Source organism: Pan troglodytes, chromosome 2, assembly GCF_028858775.2.
Source record: "Pan troglodytes isolate AG18354 chromosome 2, NHGRI_mPanTro3-v2.0_pri, whole genome shotgun sequence".
In the NCBI taxonomy this organism is placed as follows: Eukaryota; Metazoa; Chordata; class Mammalia; order Primates; family Hominidae; genus Pan; species Pan troglodytes.
In genome coordinates, this window is record NC_086015.1 from 36,798,221 (window position 1) to 36,804,868 (window position 6,648).

Sequence of the window (6,648 nt, forward strand, 5' to 3'; positions counted from 1 at the left end):
CCCAGCACGGCTGGCCGGGGACTTCTGTCCTCGGGCCGGGGCCGCCTTCAAACGTCCTCTGCCGTCATTTATTTCATCCCGGTTAAAGCCGCAAATAGCTACTTTCTGAATGGATAGCCTTTCCCCTGGGGCGCCGGGCAGGTGAACATTTTTTACTCCATACTTGGGACACTTGACACAGAGAGTTGTATCTGGAACAACCTCTGTTCCAGCGAGGAAGGGCACGGCGTTGGCTGAGCCATGCCCCACTACAGCGTCACATTTATGTCCTGTGGCGAACACGCTGTGTTTGGCGTGACACTGGGGGTTCCAAACTACCCATTACGTGGTTCGTCTTCAGTGGCATCCAAGCGACCGCAGGTGGCGGGGCCGAAGGGGTAAGGGTATTTCATGCACGTTTTACGGAAGAAGACACAACCCAGAGTTGAGGGGCCACCGGGGTCCCTCTCTTGAGCACAGGCGCCCGGAGCGCAAATGCGCGGACTGACCCAGCGGCCGGCGCGGCGGCGCCGGGCGGACTTAATCGCGGGCGCAGCGCGAGGCTCGGGACCCAGAGCACCACCTACCGGCGGCACGGTCGGCGCAGCAGGCCCCAGAAGGGCGGGGGACGCTGTCAAGCCCAGGGGCACTTCGGCTAGGAGCCCCACCCGCCCTCCAGCTGACCCTCAGCTGTGGCCCACATCCGGGGCCCAGAGCGCGGCGGAAACGCTGGAAGCCCGGCCGGCAGGTACCCGCACCTCTCCTTCTGCCACCGCGGAGCTTGCTTCATTAACTCCGTTTCATGTGACTTATTTTATTTCTTTTATTTTTATTTATTTCATTTTATTTTATTTCACTTATTTCACTTCAATATTTTATTTGGTTTATGGTTTTACTTCATTAATTTTACTTCATTAATTCTGTTTTCCCCATTATTTAATTTTATTCTGTCTCAGTATTTAATTATTTGTTTCACTACTTTATTTGTGAGTGAAGGGAAAGGGCGGATACCTTTTTTGTCTTATTTTTCGTTGTTGTTATTGTTGTTGTTGTTGTTTTTTGAGACAGAGAGAGTCTCGCTTTGTCGCCCAGGCTGGAGTGCAGTGGCGCGATCTTGGCTCACTGCAACCTCTGCCTCCTGGGTTCAAGCGATTCTCCTGCCTCAGCCTCCTGAGTAGCTGGGATTACAGTCGTGCGCCACTACACCTAGCTAATTTTTGTGTTTTTAGTGGAGACGGAGTTTCCACCATGTTGGCCAGGCTAGTCTCGAACTCCTGACCTCAGGTGACCAGCCCTCCTCGGCCTCCCAAAGTGCTGGGATTACAGGCCTAAACCACTGCGCCCTGCCGGCCTCAATCATATTTTTTTAAACCCCTTCCAGCTGCCTGCTCTAGGCAAGATAACTTGCCCAGTGTACAGGGCAGAAAAGAGGAGATGACCACATAGTCCTAGGCTCAAGAGCCCCAAGCCAAACTGACAAACAACAAAGACCCAATAATTCAAACCAGGCTCCATGGAGGAGGTGTCATTTCAGGTGGGCAGATACAAAGGGATAGGAAGCTGCTTCACGTGCCTGGATAATAGGGGCCGTGCCTGGATAATAGGGGCCATGTTCCATATCAATACAAGGAAGGAAGAGTTCCCTCACACTGTGGAGAGTCTCTTGTGCTGGAGCGAGCTGTCTGCAATTTGAGTTAGGCCAGGAAAGTCTGAGGCCTGGGCCCTGATGGTTCTGTGGTTTCCATGGGAGGGCCTTCAAGGTTGTGACATCCGCTCCCCATACAGTATGATGTGTGTTATGTATTATTTTGAGGATAGGGGAAGATGATTCCCTATTTATTTGCTATCAGTTCTCTGGAAAGCACAATGAATTGCATTTCTGAATATTCACCTTATTTTCCCCCAATCTTTAATTTTGAAAAATATTAAGTATGTAGAAAAGATGGATGGCCGGGCCCGGTGGCTCACACCTGTAATCCCAACACTTTGGGAGGCCGAGGTTGGCGAATCACCTGAGATCAGGAGTTCAAGACCAGCCTGGCCAACATGGCGAAACCTCATCTCTACAAAAATACAAAAAGTAGCTGGGCATGATGGTGGGTGCCTGTAATCCCAGCCGCTCAGGAGTCTGAGACAGGAGAATTCCTTGAACCCCAGAGGCAGAGGTTGCAGTTAGCCGAGATCACACATTTGCACTCCAGCCTGGGTGACTGAGCAAGAATCTGTCTCAAAAAAAAAGGATGGAAAACTTATGAAACTTAATGAAACTCTTTATGTCCTAGATCCACCAACTGATTCTTTGCCAGCATTTACTTTAGCATGCTTCCTCTCTCTCTCTCTCTCTCACACACACACAAACACACACACACACAAACCTGTATGTATGCATCTATCTATCTTTTTTTACTGAATTTTTTTTTTTTTTTTTTTGGAGACGGGTCTCCTTCTGTCACCCATGCTGGAGTGCGGTGGACGATCTCAGCTCTCTGCAACCTCTGCCTCCTGACTTCAAGTGATTCTCCTGCCTCAGCCTCCTGAGTAGCTGGGACTACAGGCATGTGCCACCACGGCAGGCTAATTTTTTTTTTTTTTTTTGACGGAGTTTCATTTTTGTTGCCCAAGCTGGAGTGCAATGGCGCAATCTCGGCTCACTGCAACCTCCACCTCCAGGGTTCAAACGATTCTCCTGCCTCAGTCTCCCGAGTAGCTGGGATTACAGGCGCGCACCACCACTCCTGGCTAATTTTTGTATTTTTGGTAGAGATGGGGTTTCACCATGTTGACCAGGGTGGTCTCGAACTCCTGACCTCAGGTGATCCGCCTGCCTCAGCCTCCCAAAGTGCTGGGATTACAGGCGTGAGCCACCATGCCTGGCCTAATTTTTGTTTTTTTTGTTGTTGTTCATTTTTTTTAGAGACAGAGTCTCCCTCTGTCGCCCAGGCTGGAAGTACAGTGGTGCGATCTCAGCTCAATGCAACCTCCACCTCCCGGGCTCAAGCAATTCTCCTGCCTCAGCCTCCCGACTAGCTGGGACTGCAGGCACACACTGCCACGCCCAGCTAATTTTTTGTATTTTAGTAGAGACTGGGTTTCACCATGTTGCCCAGGCTGGTGTGGAACTCCTGAGCTCAGGCAATTCACTTGCCTCAGTCTCCCAAAGTCATGCTGGGATGACAGGCATGAGCCACCGTGCCCGGCCTTAATTTTGTATTTTTAGTAGAGACCAGGTTTCACCATGTTGGCCAGGCTGGTCTCGAACCCCTAACCTCAGGTGATCCACCCGCCTCAGCCTCCCAAAGGCCTTAAGCCTCCCAGAGTGCTGGGATTACAGGCATCAGCCACCACCTCGGCCTACTGAACTTTTTTTTTTTTCTTTTTTTTTTGAGACGGAGTTTTGCTTTCGTTGCCCAGGCTGGAGTGCAATAGCACGATCTTGGCTCACTGCAACCTCTGCCTCCCAGGTTCAAGCGATTCTCCTGCCTCAGCCTCCCAAGTGTCTGGGATTACAGGCATGTGACACCACGCCTGGCTAGTTTTGTAGTTTTAGTAGAGACAGGGTTTCTCCATCTTGGCCAGGCTGATCTTGAACCCTGACCTCAGATGATCCACCTGTCTCGGCCTTCCAAAGTGCTGGGATTACAGGCGCACCACCGCCCCCAGCCCCTGCTGAACTTTTTTTGTTTTGTTTGTTTTGTTTTGTTTTTTTTGAGACGGAGTCTGGTTCTGTTGCCCAGGCTCGAGTGCAGTGGCACAATCTCGGCTCACTGCAACCTCCACCTCCCAGGTTCAAGTGATTCTCCTGCCTCAGCTTCCTGAGTAGCTGGGATTACAGGCGCCCTGCCTCAGCTTCCCAAGTAGCTGGGATTACAGGCACCCGCCACAATGCGCGGCTAATTTTTGTATTTTTAGTACAGACGGGGTTTCACCATGCTGGCCAGGCTGGTCTTGAACTCCTGACCTCAGGCGATCAGCCTGCCTCAGCCTCCCAAAGTCCTGGGATTACAGGCGTGAGCAAACACTTTGGGAGACTGAGGCAGGTGGATCACCTGAGGTCAGGAGTTGGAGACTAGCCCAGCCAACAGGGTGAAACCCCATCTCTACTAAAAATACAAAAAGCCGGGTGAGGTGGCCGGCTCCTATAATCACAGCTACTTGGGAGGCTGAGGCAGGAGAATCGCTATAACCCAGGCGGCAGAGGTTGCAGTGAGCCCAGATCGCACAACTGCACTCCAGCCTGGGCGACACACAGCGACACTCCCTCTCAAAAAAAAAAAAAAAAATTGAGGCCAGGCATAATGGCTCACGCCTGTAATCTCAGCATTTTGGGAGGCTTAGATGGGCAGATCACTTGAGCTCAAGAGTTCAAGTCCAGCCTGGGAAACATGGTGAAACTCTGTCTCTACCAAAAATATAAAAATAAAATAAAATTAGCCAGGCATGGTGGCGCTCGCCTGTACTCCCAGGTACTCAGGAGACTGAAGTGGGAGGATCACTTGAACCCAGGAGGCAGAAGTTTCAGGGAATCGAGATGGTGCCACTATACTCCAGCCTGGTGAAGAGAGGGAGACCCTGTCTTAAGAAAAAAAAAAGCCTTGTCACAAGATAGCGCGGAAAGCGAAGAAGGAAGTTCCTGTCCCTCCTAAAGCCGAAGCCAAAGCGAAGTCTTTAAAGGCCAAGAAGGCAGTGTTGAAAGGTGTCCACAGCCACAAAAAAAAGAAGATCCGCACGTCACCCACCTTACAGCGGCCCAAGACACCGCGACTCCGGAGACAGCCCAAATATCCTCGGAAGAGCGCTCCTAGGAGAAACAAGCTTGACCACTATGCTATCATCAAGTTTCTGCTGACCACTGAGTCTGCCATGAAGAAGATAGAAGACAATAACACACTTGTGTTCATTGTGGATGTTAAAGCCAACAAGCACCAGATTAAACAGGCTGTGAAGAAGCTCTATGACATTGATGTGGCCAAGGTCAACACCCTGATTCGGCCTGATGGAGAGAAGAAGGTGTATGTTTGACTGGCTCCTGATTACGATGCTTTGGATGTTGCCAACAAAATTGGGATCATCTAAACTGAGTCCAGTTGCCTAATTCTAAATATATATATATATATATCTTTTCAGCATTAAAAAAAAAAAAAGCCGGGCCCGGTGGCTCACGCCTGTAATCCCAGCACTTTGGGAGGCCAAGGTGGGCAGATGACGAGGTCAGGAGATTGAGACCATCCTGGCTAACACAGTGAAACCCCGTCTCTACTAAAAATACAAAAAAATTAGCCGGGCGTGGTGGCGGGTGCGTGTAGTCCCAGCTACTCGGGAGGCTGAGGCGGGAGAATGGCGAGAACCCGGGAGGCGGAGCTTGCGGCGAGGCCACTGCATTCCAGCCTGGGCAAGAGCAAGACTCCGCAAAAAAAGACTAATATCAAAATCCCCCTTCTAGGAAATTACAAACATTTTCATTTCTCTTAGATACCAAATGGAATGCCTTCCTGATGATTTGCTGTTGTATATCTTCGCTAGTTCTGAAGGCCACAAGTCAAGATCAAGGTGCCAGCATGGTCAGGTTCTAACGGGGCTCTCTTCCTGGCTTATAGATGGCTGCCTTCTCCCTGTGTCCTCACTTAGCCAGGAGAGAGGGCCAGGAGGACTGGTTTCTTTCTTTTCTTTTCTTTTCTTTTTTTGAGACAGGGTCTCACTCTGTCGCCCAGGCTGGAGGGCATTGGCACGATCTCGGCTCACTGCAACCTCCGCATCCTGAGTTCAAGCGATTCTCCTGTCTCAGCCTCCCGAGTAGCTGGGATTACAGGCGTGCATCACCACGCCCAATTTTTTTTTTTTTTTTTTTTTTTTTTTTTTTTTTGTATTTTTAGTAGAGACGAGGTTTCACCACATTACCCAGGATGGTCTTGATCTCCTGACCTCATGATCCGCCCGCCTCAGCCTCCCAAAGTGCTGGAATTACAGGCATGAGCCACCGCGCCCGGCCGCTCACCCAACTAATTTTTGTATTCTTAGTAGAGACTAGGTTTCACCATGTTGGCCAGGCTGGTCTCAAACTCCTGGACTCGAGTGATCCACCCACCTTGGCCTCCCAAAGTGCTGGGATTACAGGTGTGAGCCACTGCGCCCAGCTGGTTTCTTTCAAAGTTTGCTCTTGCAAACTCTTGCCGGGCGTGGCGGTGGGCGCCTGTAGTCCCAGCTACTCGGGAGGCTGAGGCAGAATGGCGTGAACCCGGGAGGCAGAGCTTGCAGTGAGCCAAGATCGCGCCACTGCACTGCAGCCTGGGCGGCAGAGCGAGACTCCGTCTCAAAAAAAAAAAAGTTTGCTCTTGCTTTTCTGTGTATTTAGCTCCCAGCACTCCTATCCCCACACTGCTTCCAAAACAATCCAATAAGGAAACCACAACGACATCCAAATTTCCCTTTGTAAAAATGGCATGTTTTCTAGGTTGAGAAACTCCGATTTCCATTTAATCGTTGTGACTTTCATTAGCGCTGAACACCAGAAAGGGAGGAATCTGGGAGATTTGGGAGATGGCTGCAGATGCAGGCAATGGCCAAAACACTGGTTAGAGGAGCCCTGTTAGGATGAGGAGATGCAGCACAGTGTTGAGAAGTGGTTAGTGTGGCTGCTCTTGCTTGACTCACATCTGGTGAAATGCAGGGTGG

General features: G+C 50.5%; 1 pseudogene; it reads left to right on the plus strand.

Annotated features, from left to right (window-relative positions):
• The first annotated feature begins 474 nt into the window (after positions 1-474).
• On the plus strand, positions 475-5,087 carry LOC112208587 (large ribosomal subunit protein uL23-like; annotated as a pseudogene).
• The last annotated feature ends 1,561 nt before the right edge of the window (positions 5,088-6,648 follow it).